Below are 16,632 nucleotides of genomic sequence, written 5' to 3'. Positions count from 1 at the left end.
CAAAACATTACATATTTCCCTTTGTTTGTGTTCTGTGGACTAACTCATTCATTTCTGATGACGAAAGGAGAAAAACCCAGGGGAAGGAGAATTACTTCCTTTTTTGCAGATAGGAAAATGACTCGTCACTGGGATGACACAGGGTCATACGACAGCAGAGAGAATGGCCCAAATTCTGCTCCTGAGGGTTCAGAGCTCTCCCTTTAATCAGCCTAAAAACATCTATGGCACTGGTATTGAGCAGGCAATCAGAAAACAGGTATGCCTAGAGTGGTGCCCAACGTTAAAACCACAACATTCTAACCAGGCCAGCCTTGTCTACAAAGAGAAACTCTGTCTATAAATAAATATGTGTTAAACACCAGTACAACTACCTCCAGTTCTCTATCAGGCCCTCAGCTCTGTCCAAACAGGACTATTTCCACTTGTTTTCAATCTCCCAGCACATTCCAGACTTTGTGCCTCTGAAAACTAAGTCCACCTGTCCAAAGTGCCCTGTCCTCTTCTCGGAATGTGTCTGATGTTGGGAAATCAATCCAGGGTCTTACACATGCACCCTGTCACCAACCTACATACACTCCAGTCCTGTCGCTTATTCAAAGCCTTGCGTTCTGAACAAGGCGCGTGTATTTCCACATTTTTTTGCTGAACAAATTCTAAGCCTTCGTTCACTGCCACCCATCTGATGGTCATGTGGGGTTCTTACAAAGAAAAAAAAATCTTTCTGGGCTGGGGATGCTGCTCGGTTGGTAGGGTCCTTGCTTGGCATACAGAAGAAAATCCTAGGTTTGATCCCTGGGCACTGCATAAATGGTACTTTGATCCCAGGACAAAGGAGGTAGAGTCAGGTCAAAGTTCAAAGTCAGTCAGAGACACAAAAGATCCTGCCTTAAAACAAGAAGACTTTCTGTATGCTATCTCTTCGTTGATTTATACTGTCTACCTGCTTTGTTTCCTTTTTCTGCTTCTTTTTTTTTTTTTTTTTTTTTTTTTTTTTTTTTTAAACAGATTTATTTATTTATTTATTTAATGTAAGTACACTGTAGCTGTCTTCAGACACTCCAGAAGAGGGAGTCAGATCACATTACGGATGGTTGTGAGCCACCATGTGGTTGCTGGGATTTGAACTCCGGACCTTCAGAAGAGCAGTCGGGTGCTCTTACCCACTGAGCCATCTCACCAGCCCCCTTTTTCTGCTTCTTAATATACAATCTCACTGTGCATGCCAAAGCCAGGACAGTTCTCAAATTCATGGATCGTTTGCTTCTGCCTTCCCTCTTGCCCACACTGCAAGCACAACCACCCTTTATCCAACCGTTTCTGATGGGAGATGACCCAACGTAAAGAACACTTAACAGCAATTCATGAACCTGATGTAGTGGGTCATCCTTGTCATTCTAATATTTGGAAGGCTGAAACAGGAGGACTGCCAAACTGAGCAGTATAGTGAAGCCAGACAGTGGTGTAACCAAGACCATATGTCAAAAGGAAAAGCCTTATGGCTGAGGATGTAGCTCAATGATCAGATAGTCATCTAGCATGCCTGGGGTTCATGATCAACAAGGGAAGAAAAAAAAACCCAAGCAGACAAAACAACAACAACAACAGCAACCAGGATATTTAAGTGAGCACAGGAAAAAATAAGGCCAAAGGTGAGAAATAAATAAACCAGAAGATTCCATTAAGGAAGCTTTCGGGACTGAGAAGAGGTACCTGGTGGTTATGAAACCGGCTAAGTTACTCAGCCTTTCTTCCTAAGCTGTAACATGGGTGCAGATAACATCACCTACCTCCTCACTGGAAGAAGCAAAGTCGGCCTGTAAGTGTGAAGGCTAGCCCCAGACCCAGCACAAAGCTAACCCCAGCTATGACATGGCAACAGAGCCCATTGTGATGGCAATTATGACAGCAAGCACCTTGAAAAGAAATTGTTGGCACGTCTTTTTATTACAAACATATTTGTGGGGATGGGCACACATCACAGTGGGTGTGTGGAGGTCAGAGGACAGCTGATGTTGGAAGGTCCTTATACCTAGAAGGGTCCAAAGGTAAAAATGTCGGATAAGGGAACTGAGAAGTGGATAAAGGTGCTGCCAAACAGAGTTTGATCTCCTGGGTCCTTGTCCTTAAATCCCCAAGTTGTCCTCTGACTCTCTCTCTCTCTCTCTCTCTCTCTCCTCTTTCTCAATAAACAAACAAGTAAAGGGGACTGAAGAGATGATGGCTAAGTTGTTAATAGTGCTTACTGCTCTTGCAGAGGACCTGAGTTCAGTTTCTAGCACCCAAGTCTAGTGACTCCCTTGAGACTGATCCTATGTCCTATTCTGGTCCCTTCATGCACTTGCCCTCTCGTGAACCTGTACACACACATGCACGTGTGTGCATACACACGCACATACATACCTATTCATGCATATAATCGTCTAAGGAAGAGTCGGGAAAATTACCCTAATGATTAAATAACAAATGGTTTTGGAAAGACAAAAGCCATACTTGCAGATCTGGGTAAAGAGTAGTGTTTGTTATCCCTAAACTGTACAGGAATCAAAATGTCAAAGGTTGCCGGGCAATGCTTATCATCAGAGAAGTGTAGGAGGAAGTTTGAAGGGATAGCCAGACCAAACTTTTTTTTTTCTTCTTCCTGAGACAGGGTTTCTCTGTGTAGTCTTGGCTGTCCTGGAACTCACTCTGTAGACCTGACTGTCCTCGAACTCAGAGATCTGCCTGCCTCTGCCTCTCAAGTGCTGGGATTAAAAGCGTGCACCTCCACAGCCAGGTACCCACACTGGCTTTAAAGTACTTTTGTTTTACAATGCTACAGAGCTTATCCAGGGCCTTGGATTAGGAAAGGTTTACAGACCGACCACTGAGTCAGCCTACTGGGCTTCTGGCTTTTTCTTATTAAGGTTTTTCAAGTAATTCAGTAGAAGCAATTAGTATCTGGATGGCTGATTTCTCTCTTACAAAGTAATTATCCTAGGCTGGTTGTAGTGGCCCTCATCTGTAATCCCAGCACTTTGGAAGCAGAGGCAGGTGGATCTCTCAGAGTTCAAGATCAGCCTGGAAATACTGAGTAAATTCCATGCCAGATAGGATGGTCTAGTGAGAACATGCCTAAAAAATAAATAGCTAAAATTCACTGAAATAATTTTTCTGGGGCTTAGAGAGCTGTCTCAGCTGTTAAAAACACTGGCTGCTCTTGCAGAGGTCTCATGCCCAGCATCCACATGGTGACTCATTGTCTGTGATTACCCAAGACTTGGAAGGTGGAGGCAGGAGGATCAGGAATTCAAGACCTTCTCAGCCTGGACTATGGGAGCCCCTGTCTCAAAAAAAAAAAAAAAAAAAAAAAAAAAAGGATGGGTGTGGAGCAGGAGAGCCGGCTCCATGCTCAAGGGCATTTGTCTCTAACAGAGGATCAGGGTTCAACTCCCAGCACCCACAAGGCAGTTTATACTGACCTGTAACTCCACTTTCAGGGGATCTAACAAGCTCTCTAGTTTCTGAAGACATCATGTGTGTTAAGTGGACTTATATACACATAACTAACAGGACACTTGTGTTATAATTTCAGAAGCACTAAGGAGACAGAGGTAGGCAGCTCTCTATGAATTCATGAGTTTGGAAAAGGCCTGGTCCCCTTTCCAAACTCATGAAAATGAAAGAAAACAAAATGAATAAATCTTCTAAACAGGAAGGTGAGGATGGGGGCAGGCTGTAGGTCAGTTGTTAGAGTCCTAGCATCCCTAACCTGGAAGCCATGGGCCAGTAGAATGACTCAGCAGACAGAGGGACTGGGGAAAAGGGCAGAGACTTTAAGGCCTGATCTACAAAACCAGTTCCAGGGCAGACCCGGGTTGTTACATAGAGAAACTCTGTCTCAAAACACCAAACAAACAAACAAACAACAAAAAACGTATTCTATGGTTATGTTTGGATTGTATGGCCAAGGCAAAGGTTCAAAGAAGGTGGCAAGGTCTAAGGACGGCCTCCACGTGCATCCCCCCCCCCCATTTTGTTGTTTTTTGCTTTGTTTTGAGATGAATCTGCCTGGCCTTGAACTTCTACAAATTCACCTGCCTCTGCCCTCTGAGTGCTGGAGTTAAAGGCATGTACCAGCACACCCAGCTTTTTTTTTTTTTTTTTTTTTTTTTTTTTTGATTTTTCAAGGTTTTTTTTTTACAAGATTTCTCTGTATAGCCCTGGCTGTCCTGGAACTCACTTTGTAGATCAGGCTGGCCTCTGCCTCCTGAGTGCTGAGATGAAAGGCGTGCACCACCACACCCAGCTTCACAGTCAGCTTTTTAAAAATAGATCTTAAAGTGTAGATATCTAAAAGATAGAAAGGAATGGTTAAAATCAGGAAGGATGCAGGCATGGTAGCACACACCTTTAATCACAGCACTCAGGAGGCAGAGGCAAGCAGATCTTTGTGAGTTGGAAGCCAGCCTCATCTATATAGTGAGTGTAGGACAGCCACCTTCTCAAATAAGTAACCAGACAATAAACAGAAGATGGCTTGGGTTATATCTCTCCCCACCTCTCTCTGTATGTATGTATGTGTGTGTGTGTGTGTGTGTGTGTGTGTGTGTGTGTGTGTGTGTGTGTGTATACTTTAACAGAATTGTCCTCAAAAGGCCAGAAGAGGGCGCTGGATTCCCTGGAGCTGGAGTTATTGTCAGTTGTGAACCATCAGATGAGGGGTACCAATCAACTTATGTTCTCAGAGAAGTTCTGTTCCATATTCTTCTCTTTTTTTTTTCCTAAAGATTTATTTATTTTATGTATGTAAGTACACTGTCACAGTCTTCTGTCACATCCGATCTCATTATAGATGGTTGTGAGCCACCAGTGATTGCAGGGAATTGAACTCAGGACCTCTGGAAGAGCAACGAGTGCTCTTAACTGCTGAGCCATCTCTTCAGCCCCCCTTTGCTTTCTTCATAATTAAAGAAAAAAAATTTTTTAAGCAGTCGGTGGTGGCATATACCTTTACTCTCAGCATTTGCTGGAGAGAGAGGTCAATTTCTGTGAGTTCCAGACCAGCCTGGTCTACAGAGTGCCAGGACAGCCAGGGCTACACAAAGAAACCCTGTCTTTAAAAAAGATAGATAGATAGATAGATAGATAGATAGATCGAACTTGAACATTGGGTCTGGATTCAGTTGCCAGCACTAATACAATAGCTCATAAAATCACGTGTAACTCTAGTTCTAGGGGATCTGAAATCATCTTTTTCTGGCCTCTGGGTCGTTCATGACACACACAGTGGCTATAAATCCCACAGGGGTTATGCATATGCACATACGCACACAATAGCTAACTCTTTACAATCTGTCAGTGTGTGGGATATGTGTCCGATGTGTGACGGAGCCAGAGAACAACTTAGAAGAATCTGTTTTTTCCTTCCACACCCTGAGTGGGGGAACAGAACTCGGTTCTCTAGGTTTGACAGCAAGGCCCGTACGTGGTGAGCCACTCACCTGCTCTTCCCATGCCCTTTACAGTACGGAGGAGTGCGTGAACCTGGATCCTCTGGCATGCTCAATTGCTCTGCTACAGAGCTGCATCCCCTAAAAGTCTTTCACCCTCTCAGACAGGGACTCTGAGCTGCCCATGAACTCAATCAGTAGATACACTTGAAATTGTGCTCCTCCTGCCTCAGCCTCCTGACTGAAATTGTAGTGTTGTACTGCCAGGCTGGGTTTGTTTTGAGGTTTTGTTTAAGTGTCATACTTTGAATATGCTTAGCCCAGGGAGTGGCATTATTTGGAGGTGTGGCCTTGTTGACTGGGTGTGGCCTTATTGGAGGAAGTGTGTCACTGTGAGGTCCAGGACTTTGATACCCAAGCTATGCCCAGTGTGGCACACAGTCCCCTTCTGCTTTCTTTGGATCAAGATGTAGAATTCTCAGCTCCTTCTCTAGCAATATGTCTGCCTGGATGCTGCCACGATTCCCGTCATGTTGATAATGGACTGACCCTCAGAAACTGTGAGCCAGCCCCAATTAAATGTTGTCCTCAGAAGAGTTGCCTTGGCCATGGTGTCTGTTCACAGCAGTAAAACCCTAAGACAGTAAGATAGTATCTCACTACCCAGCTCAGGCTGGTACAGGTCTTGTGATTCTTCTGCCTCAACCGCTGAAGTACAACCATACCTGGCTTGCTTTGTTTTCTCTCTATGCTCGTTATTATTGTTATTGCTCTGGTTGATGTTATTTGTTTCCACAGAATCTAACTGTAGCCCAGCATGGCTTAAAACTCACTCTAGCTCGGAGATAGACACTTCCATCTTAAAGGGATCTTTCTGCTTTAGTTTCTTCACTATGCCCAGCTCCATTTAATTTAATTTCTGTGTCTGCGTGCTATGTATGTATGTATGTATGTATGTATGTATGTATGTATAGCACGTGTGTACGTAGTGCCTGTGAAGGCCACAGGAGGGCGCCAGGTCCTCTGAGACTGGAGCTGGAGTTACATATGGTTGTGAGCCCCCACATGGGTGCTGAGAATCAAACGTGGGTCCTCCGAAGAGCTGCCAGTGCTCTTAACTGCTGAGTTGTCTCTCCAGCCCCCCAATCTTCTTTTTGTTATTAAACATGGACTTAGACTGGAGTCTTAGCTTTGCTACATTTTTGAGATGGGATTCAAACCCTTCATTCTCATGGAATCATCCACCTGCCTCAGCTCCCTGAGACTACAGACCTCAACAGTATGTGCCAGGTGCTCAGAAGTGAGAGTCCCCAAGTGTCTACATAGAAAACTGGCTGATCCCGGGAACTTAGCGAGCTGTGCTGCCCACACACAGCACTGGTATCACCTTTCTTTGCCTAGGTGTCCAACAGTGCCACTTTACTAAGGAACCACTTGGCTGGGGCACCGTGGCACACGCTGAAGCGGGAGAAATGGGGCCGTTCTAGGGCAGCCTGAGCTAAGTAGTAAAGACCAGAAAAAGACACTCACACACTAACTAGGTCAGAAGGTCATCCTTTTATAGGTCAGAGCCGCACCTGAAACCCTTCTTATGAATGGAAGCCGAGCTGGCAAACAGCTAGTCCTGAGTTCATCCTGTCTCTTTCCAAACTGGAGAGGCCACCTGATCTTTCTCTCTTCTTCCTGGCCACTAGTTTGTTGTTGTTGTTGTTGTTGTTGTTGTTGTTTTGTTTTTCCTTTTTTCGAGACAGGGTTTCTCTGTGTAGCCCTGGCTATTCTGGAACTCACTCTGTAGACCAGTCTGGTCTCACACTCGCAGAATTCCACTTGCCTCTGACTCCCAAGTGTTCAGTTCAAAGGCGTGCCCAACCACCCGGCCCATATTTACTATTTAAACCGCCACATTATTTAAGTCAATATGGGATGCTGATATCTGTAATTCTAGCACTCAGGATATTGACCCTAGAGGATCTTGATTTCGAGACCAGTCTGGAAAACTGGTCTCAAAAAAATAAAAATGGGGGTGGCGAGGGAGATGATGCAGTTGGCAAAGTGGTGTCGAAGCAAGAATGAGAGCCTGAGTTCTGTACCATGAGAACATTACATAAAAGCTGGGTGCAGGCCTGGTGCTTATAATTCCAGCACCAAGATGTGTGTGTGTGTGTGTGTGTGGCCTCCACATGTAGGGTAGGTGCACACACAGGCACATGTATGTAAATATAAATAACCAATTAGTAAATAGGAAAAAGCCAGCAAGCATCACTAGAGGTGGCACACACCTACTAGCAGCTGTTAGGAAGGCTGAGGCAGGCCTGTTGTGTATGTAGAGCCCATGAGCAGCTCAGATGCTTTCCTCTCTCTCTAATGTATGCATAAAGGTCAAAGGGCAGCTTGCAGAAGGTCAGCTCTCTCCTTCCACCACACAGGTCCTGGGGTCTAAGCTGAGGCTGGTGGGCATGGCGGTAGGACTTTTACCCGCTGAACTGTGTTGCCAACTCTAAAAAAAGAATCAAATGTGATCTGAGGCCACACACACGAGACGATGTGGTTGCTCCCTGGCTCTCCCTCTGTCCCAGTCACCGTCTTGATAAATTATAATGAAAAGACAGATGGCTGTTTGCTTTTCCACAACACAGCCACAACATACGTGCCTCACTGGTACAAACGTAATTGATCAGTCTCATAAAAAGACAAACGTCGAGGCAGAGGTGGCCAGGACGATTCTAACCCCATGGACTCCGATGACTGAAAAAGGAAGGAAGTGAGGACAAGGCAGGAAGACCTCTGATCGGAGGCCACATTGAACTATATATTGATATTCTATCTCAAAAAAGTAAAATAAAACAAGCAAATTCCGGGGCTGGGTGTGTAGCTTGGTGAGAGATCTTGCCTAGTTCACTTCTTGGCACCAAAAACAAATTTTTGAAGCAAAATTTTGCCTTCTTCAAGAAGGTGCTTCGCCAGATGTGAAGGCTCTTACGTTCGATCCCAGCACTCCGGAGGCAGAGGCAGGTGAATCTGAGTTCAATAGCCTGGTCTACAAACAAGAGAGAGAGAGAGAGAGAGAGAGACAGACAGACAGACAGAGACAGAGACAGAGACAGAGACAGAGACAGAGACAGAGACAGACAGAGAAAGAGAGAGATTTGCATTGATTTCCAGATTCCAGCCTGGGGGCCGATCTCAGTGGCAGAGAGCTCTTCCATAACATTTCCAAAGTCCTGGATTCTTTCCCCAACACTAGAAATAAATAGCTATAAATAAATGAATAAAAAGATAACCAGTTTCCTAAAGCAGAGGCCCAGTGAAGAAGGTGTGAGGTGTGATCCAATGAAGAATAATATCTATGCCAGGCAGGGTGGAACCTGAGTGTCACCCCAGGCCTCAGAGGTGGAGGCAGGAGAAGTGGGGGTTAAGATTATCTTTGGCTAGCTGAACAGCAGTGGTGCACGCCTTTAAGCCCAGCACTTGGGGGACAGAGGCAGGCAGATTTCTGAGTTCCAGGCCAGCCTGGTCTACAAAGTGAGTTCCAGGACAGCCAGGGCTACACAGAGAAACCTTGTCTCGAAAACAAACAAATAAAGACAATTTAAAAAAAAAGATTATCTAGGGCTACAAAGGGAGTTCAACCACAGCCTGAACAACATGAGACCCTGTCTTACCATTGCAAACAAATAAAACACATAAAATCTAGCTTTTCGGAGGGTGAGCAGTTGAAACAGGGTTTCACCTGATTCCTAGCTGGCCTGGGGGTCACTATGTAGACCAGGCTGAGCTTGAAGCTACTGCATGCAGGCCTCCTTCCTTAGCCTCCCCTGTCACTGTCATTGGATTACAGGTATACATGGCTGTGTCCAACTGCTATCTAATATTAGCTGTGTGTTAATTAATCCTTTTCTACGGCACATATGGCACATACATATTCATGTATATCCATATGGCCCATATGTGCATATTTTTCTCTAATTCTCTTAATTGCTAGCATACCTAGAAAATGAAATAACTTGCCCAAGGACCACAGGTGACTTAGATGCAAGCCATCATTCATTCCTGGGAGATGCCTGGGGTGTTGCTGTCTGTTAGAAAGCACACTCAGGTCACAGACAGTAAAGGCCCATCTTCAAGAGAACCAGGACGTGGGATAACAGGCAGACTGTTGTGCCCAGGAGAAATGGCACCTGAGCATCACAGGAAGCCAGGGCTGAGATCTGCCTCCATGATGAAGCACTAATAGAGCATAGGGCAGGCTGATACACTGGTCCTGGACTAGGCATAGGATGGAATGCCTTTAATCCCAGCAGAGAGAGGCATAGACTCTTAGATCTCTGTGAGTTCAAGGCCATCCTAGTCTACATAGGAGTTCCAGGACAGTCAGGTCTACACAGTGAGACCCTTTTGTCTAAGAAGGTGAGAAGAAGGAGGAGGGGGGAGGAGGAGGAGGGGAGGGAGGGTGAACAGCAGCAGTAGCAGAAGAGGAGGAGGAAGAAGAAGGGGAGGGGAGGAAGAGGAGAAGATAGGGAGAAAGGGAGAAAAGGAGGGAGGAGGAGGGGAGAGGAAGAGAGGAGGGAGAGGTAAAGGAGAAGAGGAGGACAGGAGGGAGGGAAGAAAGGAAAGGAGAGGAGAGGAGAGGAGAGGGGAGGGGAGGGGAGGAGAGGGGAGGAGAGGGGAGGAGAGGGGAGGAAAGGGGAGGAGAGGGGAGGAAAGGGAAGAAGAAAGAAAGGAAGGAAGAAAGGAAGGAAGGAAGAGAAGAAAGGAGAAAAGAAAAGAAAGAAAAAAGCCGGGCAGTGGTGGTGCACGCCTTTAATCCCAGCACTCGGGAGGCAGAGGCAGGCTGATTTCTGAGTTCGAGGCCACCCTGGTCTACAAAGTGAGTTCCAGGACAGCCAGGGCTACACAGAGAAACCCTGTCTCGGAAAAAAAAAAAAAAGAAAAAAGAAAGAAAGAAAGAAAGAAAGAAAGAAAGAAAGAGAGTGAACGAGTGAACATTGTCCCGGGAAGTTTATCTGCTGTGAGCAGCAGCTGATGCACAGACTCATAACTAACTAAAGTCTGGAAATAAGTGAATGTTGAATGCTCAGCCTGAAACCAGAAGTCTATATTAAGCCCCGCCCGTAACCCCCACCCCTGACCAGCGCGCAGCACCCAGAGGGCACTTGGGAAGCATATGATTAGGATAGATTGTGTTTGCGTGTATGAAATTGTCACAGGACAAATAAAAGATATTTGCCTCAAGTCTTTAATCCCAACACCGAGGAAGCAGAGGCAGGAGGATCTCTGTGAGTTTGAAGCCTGCCTGGTGTATTTAGTGAATTGGAGGCTAGCCAGAGCTACACTGTGAGACCTTGTCTCAACAAATGTGACTCTCCCAGGTCATGCCCTAGTACTGACTAATCTTGACAAAATGAGGAAGTAACTAATAGGAATGGCTGCAACGTTCAAGACACTGCCCAAAATTCTGGGAAGCAGAAAAGAATGGAGAAGAAACAAAGACATGGTCCTTGCCTCTGTTTAATGGTCATTTATTTTACGTGTATACACACATAGGCATTTATGATCCACACACACAAAGATTGAAAGCTGTGATGATATTTAAAGAGCTGCCCATCTGGGCTAGGAGATAACTCAGTGTCTAGAAAGGGCAGGGGAGCTGAGTTCAAATCTACACACAGCTGGGCAAGGGAGTAATGTCAGCAATGCTTCCATGGAGAGATGGGAGCTGAGACAGGAGAATCTCGGACATGGCTGCTGAGAGCAAACAAAAGAAAGACCCTCACTCTGGGTGGGGGGTAAGCACCCAGGCCACATCTGAAGTTGTCCTCTGATTTCCACAAGCACACCATGGCCCATTCACACCCAGGCCTTCATGAAGATGCCTGTGGATGCACACACACATACTCACACTCACGCATAGGAACACACACACACACTCACACTCTGCTCTATAGACGACTGACACCAAGTCACAGAGACACGGCTGACGTGTCAAAATTCTATGGCAGCTAGGACGTACCCAGGCTGCTTCAGTGCTCACGGAGACACCACTACTAGTAAGGACAGGCTCTACTTGGCAAGGGGGCAAGCTGATGGTCCAGGCAATGTAGGCACTTTCCGGTAACCTGTTTACAAGTTGGCCCACTATGATAACCAGAACTTTTTCTGGGGAATTTTCAGGTGTGTGGGGACTTTCCAGTCCTCTCTCAGAACAGATATGGAAAATGGCCTTTCTCTGCTTTGCGCACCTGTCCGTTCGGCTTCGCCCCAGTCACGGGTTCGCAAGGGGAAGCTTCTGAAAGTGTGTGGTCCTCCCGAGCCCCAGCACCTGCAAGCCGATCAGAAATGCAAATTTGGGCCATTCCAGACCCACAGCATCAGAAACTGAGAAAGACAGGGAGGATGTCAACCATCTGCTTGCGTTTTTGTTGTTGTTGTTGCTTTTTTTTTTTTTTTTGGTTTTCTGAGACAGGGTTTCTCTGTGTAGCCCTGGCTGTCCTGGAACTCACTTTGTAGACCAGGCTGGCCTCAAACTCAGAAATCCGCCTGCCTCTGCCTCCCAAGTACTGGGGTCAAAGGTGTGCGCCACCACTGCCTGGCAGTTGTTGTTGCTGCTTTTTATTTGTTTGGACTGGCATCCAGTTTACAATCTTCCTGCCTCAGGCTCCTAAATACCCGGATTACCAGCTTGCAGCTTGCAAATAGATTTAAAATTCCTCCAAATAGATTTGCTTAAGTACATTTTTAGCTTATGTGTTCGGTCTCACTATGAATCTCTAGCTGTTTCTGCAACTCATACTATGTAGACCAGACTGGATTTGAACTCACAGAGCTCTGCCTGTCTGGGATTAAAGGTGTGCCACTGTGTTCTTGTGGATATCAAAGGATAGCCATCTTCAGGGTTGGTGACAAATGCCTTTGCCACCACTGCTTCCCATTCTTTATTTGTTTGTTCACTCGAGACAGAGTCTCGATGTTGTATAGTCTGACCTGGAACTCACAGTAATCTCCTGCCTAAGCCTCCCTGGATTCCCTAAGTGTGGTGTTCCAAAACGCTTTTAAACCCAGAGATCCGGAGGTAGGTGGAGCTCTGTGAGTTCAAGGCCAGCCTGTTAAGCACAGGACTGTACCTCAAAATAGAGAGGTGGGGGTCGGGTGGAGGGAGGGTTGGGACACCAAGAGACAACCTTGAGAAGACACAAGGAGGAGAAGACAGCTATGTGCAAGCTATAGCATCTAGAACAAAGAGGGTAATTGGTTTCTGTTGTGAATGAAACCCAGGTTTCAGCTCTTCATGTCAAAGCCCTAGTAAGCGAGAGATTTCCCTGACAACTTTTCCACAAGCTGAGGCTGGGGCATCTCAAATTCAAGGTAACTCACTGAGACTCTGCCTCAAGATTCACATAAAAGGGGGGTGGGGGGGAGGAGGTCGGTCGTGGTGGTGCACGCCTTTAATCCCAGCACTTGGGAGGTAGAGGCAGGCGGATTTCTGAGTTCAAGGCCAGCCTGCTCTACAGAGTGAGTTCCAGGTCAGCCAGGACTACACAGAGAAACCCTGTCTCGAAAAAAAAAAAAAAAGAGGGGGAAAGGACTGGAGGGATGCCTCAGTGGTTAAGAGCGCTTGCTGCTCTTCTAGAGGACCCAGGTTCAATACCCAGCAATTCCAGATTCCAGGGGATCTTATGCCTCCTCTGGCCTCCAAGGATACCTAAACACACACACACACACACACACACACACACACACACACACACTTTTAACTCAGCACTGAGGAGGCAGAAGCAGGAAGAGATCTCTCTTGTGTTCAAGGTCAGCATGGACTACATAGTGAATCACAGGTCAGGCATGTCTGCACAGTCAGACCCTATCTCAAAATAAATTACAAGCTCATTTATTTTTATTTATTTAACTCATTTAGTTATTTTTAAAGATTTATTTATTTATTTATTTATATGAGTACACTGCAGCTATCTTCAGACACACACTAGAAGAGGACATCAAATCTCATTACACATGGTTGTGAGCCACCATGTGGTTGCTGGGAATTGAACTCAGGACCTCTGGCCAAGCAGTCAGTGCTCTTAACCACCAAGCCATCTCTCTAGCCCTATTTATATTTTATTTGGCTTTGTGAGACATGGTTTTTCTGCTTAGCCCTGGCTGTCTTAGAACTCGCTCTGTAGACCAGGCTAGAACTCGCTCTGTCGACCAGGCTAGAATTCGCTCTGTAGACCAGGCTAGAACTCGCTCTGTCGACCAGGCTAGTCTTGAACTGGGAGATCTGCCTGCCTCTGCTTCTGAATGCTGGGACTGAAGGTGTGCAGCACCCCTGCCTGTTCAGTTGAAAATACTTTTTTTTTTTTTTAAATGAGAGACGGTTCTATATTCAAAGGAAGATCACTTGCTCAAGCACACGCAAGGCCTTAGAGAGAAAAATAACAAAACAAAACCCAAACCTGACTCTGATCCAGGCCCCATCAAGGCTATGGCAGGACAAGGTCCTTTCCTTTTGAGATGACTCGGGGTAAGTCATAGTTGTCTGTCCAGCCCTGGAGCAGGAGGCTGTGCCAGGTTTCCCATGTGTGCTGCCTTTACCTCTGTCCTGACTCAGCCATTTGGAGGTTGAGCAAGCTGAACCTCTCTGAAGACTCAGTTTCCTTACCTGTAATTTGAGGCTAATAATAGCTCCCTCCCTCCTAGACACAATTCTGTAATTGCCAAGGACATCACAGGTACCTGGGACATGGTGACTTAGCCTGGTAATTAACCGACCTGTTCGCTGTGGCACCTCAAGTAAGGTTTTGGCTGACACTCTTACACCTGTTCAGCACGCCTAGGGTTCTGTGGTGAGTTTGTTTTTTGTTTTTGTTTTTTACTTATTTTTATGTGTGTTTTATTTTTGTTTGTATAGTTTTTTGTTTGTTTGTTTCGGTTTTGTTTTGTTTTTCTTTTTTCCAGACAGGGTTTCTCTGTGTAGCCCTGGCTGTCCTGGAACTCACTCTGTAGACCAGGCTGGCCTTGAACTCAGAAATCCGCCTGTCTCTGCCTCCCAAATGCTGGGATTAAAGGTATGCGCCACCACTGCCCGGCTTGTTTGTATGTTTTGAGATAAAGTCTCACTACAACCCTGGAACTCACTATAGGCTAGCCTTGACCTTATAGAGACAGAGACCTACCTGCCTCTGTCTCCTGAGTGCTGGGATTAAAGACTCCCAGGCCATCATGGCAGCCTGGAATTCTCTTGGGAACATAAGCAGTCGTCTCTTTCCATCTCCTGGACTGGTCTTGTGATCAGTCAGAAGGTAACTTAAGAGTCCTCGTCACGGTCCTTCCCCTGAGTGGCCATCACCCCAGATTTCTCACATTGAAGAATCAAGTCCCTAATTAAAAGGAACTGTCTCCTGTACACTTCATCCTGGCTGGTGAATTTGGATGCAAGAAGCATCGCTGAGAGCTAGTGGGACTCTCTGGCCAAACTTGGTAAACAATTGGCCTCCCACATCACCTTGCAACCAATGGTAAGAGATACATTTAGGGTAAGTGCCAAGGCCCTGGACGGGAGAAGATATTTTTATGCAGGGGGATTTCCTCAAACCCACCAATGACACCATGCAGACAGCTGCCCATCCCACATGACCTGGCAACTTCCCAGGCATGCAGTTAGCTATACTCTAGGGTGACACAGGAAGCAGGGCTGCCCTTTCCCCCAGCAGGGCTCAGAAGCAGAGATTACACCATATGTGTTACTTCAAGGCATCCACTCTAGAGCCCTGTGGGCCAGGGGTTTAGAGGAGACACCTCTCCCTAAAATTACAAAAATAAGATGTTCAGTTGGAATCAGGAACCGTTTGTTTAATCCCAATAAATTGCTGCAAAGTGACCTTTGAAAATAAATGTTAAAAATGGTAGGGACTTTGGTGGCACAGGCGTGGTAATGCACATGTTTATTAATCACAGGGCTCAAGGAAGAGGCGCAGCGGACCTCTGAGAGGTCCAGGCCCGTCATAACTTCATAGTGAGTTCCCAGACAGTCAGGGATACATAGTATCCTGTGTCAAAATTTAAAAGGGTGTGTGTGTGTGTGTGTGTGTGTGCAGGTGGTGGAACATTCTTGTCCACACAGGGTGCGGGGCAGGGGTGGAGCATTCTGGTCTATGTAGGGCGTTTCCAGAAATCTGCCTGCCTCTGCCTCCCAAGCGCTGGGATTAAAGGCGTGCGCCACCACGCCCAGCTAAGACTAGGGACTTTAAAGGGCATTGGAGGTATCTCATGTGCACCTTAAAACTCAAAAAGAAACAGCGAAAGTCCAGTAGCGCGGGGGCATACACTCACATTCCAGGGGAACAGCACTGGCTCTTTAACAAGGTGGGAAGTCTCCAGTGCAGCCATAAGAGAAGGAAAGACTTGAAGTTGTCCCGATAATTCTTTGGGGAATTCTTTGGGGCTGGGGATGTAAATCAGTTGGTAGAATACTGCCTAGCAGGTGTGGAACCATCAAAGCCTTCATTCTAATCCCAGCACCACATAAGCTGGTTATGGGCACATGTCTGTCATGCAGGATCAGGGGTTCAAGGTTGTCTCCAGATACATAGCAAGTTTGAGGCCAACCTGGGCTATATTTAACCCAGAGAAAGACTCGGAGTTAGCATTACAATTGCCCGGATGAACCACCATGGCCAGAACTTGGGGAAGAGAGGGTTTATTCAGCTTACATTTCCACATACCTGTTTATCAAAAAGTCAGGACAGGAACTCAAGCAGGGCAGGAACCTGGAGGAAGGAGCTGATGCAGAGACCATGGAGAGTTCTCATTCCTGGCTTGCTCTTCATGGTGTGTTCAGTTTGCTTAATTACAGAACCCAGGACCACCAGCCCAGGAATAGCCCCACCCACTGGGCTGGACCCTCCCCTACCAATCACTAATTAAGAAAATGTCTTGCCCAGTGTGGTGGTGCACGCCTTTAATACTAGCACTCAGGAGGCAGAGGCAGGCAGATTTCTGAGTTTGAGGCCAGCTTGGTCTACAAAGTGATTTCCAGGAGAAAGAAAAGAAAAGAAAAAGAAAATGTCTTATAACTGCATCTTATGGAGGTGTTTTCTCAATTGGTGTTCCCTACTGTCAAATGACTCTAACCTATGTCAAGGTGACATAAAACTAGTCTACACAACTAACCCCCCCCCCTTTTTTTTTTTGAGACAGGGCTTCTCTG

The 16,632-nt window shown here is 46.2% G+C and overlaps 2 long non-coding RNA genes across 2 annotated transcripts in view; one reads left to right on the top strand and one right to left on the bottom strand.

Annotated features, from left to right (window-relative positions):
• The window catches only part of Gm26885 (predicted gene, 26885), a 44,707-nt gene that overhangs the window by 2,270 nt on the left and 25,805 nt on the right, over positions 1–16,632 (top strand). The gene's annotated exons all lie outside the window — the stretch shown is intronic.
• Gm41558 lies at positions 1,929–5,723 on the bottom strand. Its single transcript, XR_876727.2, has 2 exons — positions 5,484–5,723; positions 1,929–2,032 (listed from the first exon to the last, which is right to left on the bottom strand). It is a non-coding gene; the product is annotated as a predicted gene, 41558 (long non-coding RNA).

The sequence above is a fragment of the Mus musculus genome, chromosome 17 (genome assembly GCF_000001635.26).
Source record: "Mus musculus strain C57BL/6J chromosome 17, GRCm38.p6 C57BL/6J".
NCBI lineage: Eukaryota > Metazoa > Chordata > Mammalia > Rodentia > Muridae > Mus > Mus musculus.
This window is presented reverse-complemented; position numbering and strand designations above follow the sequence as displayed.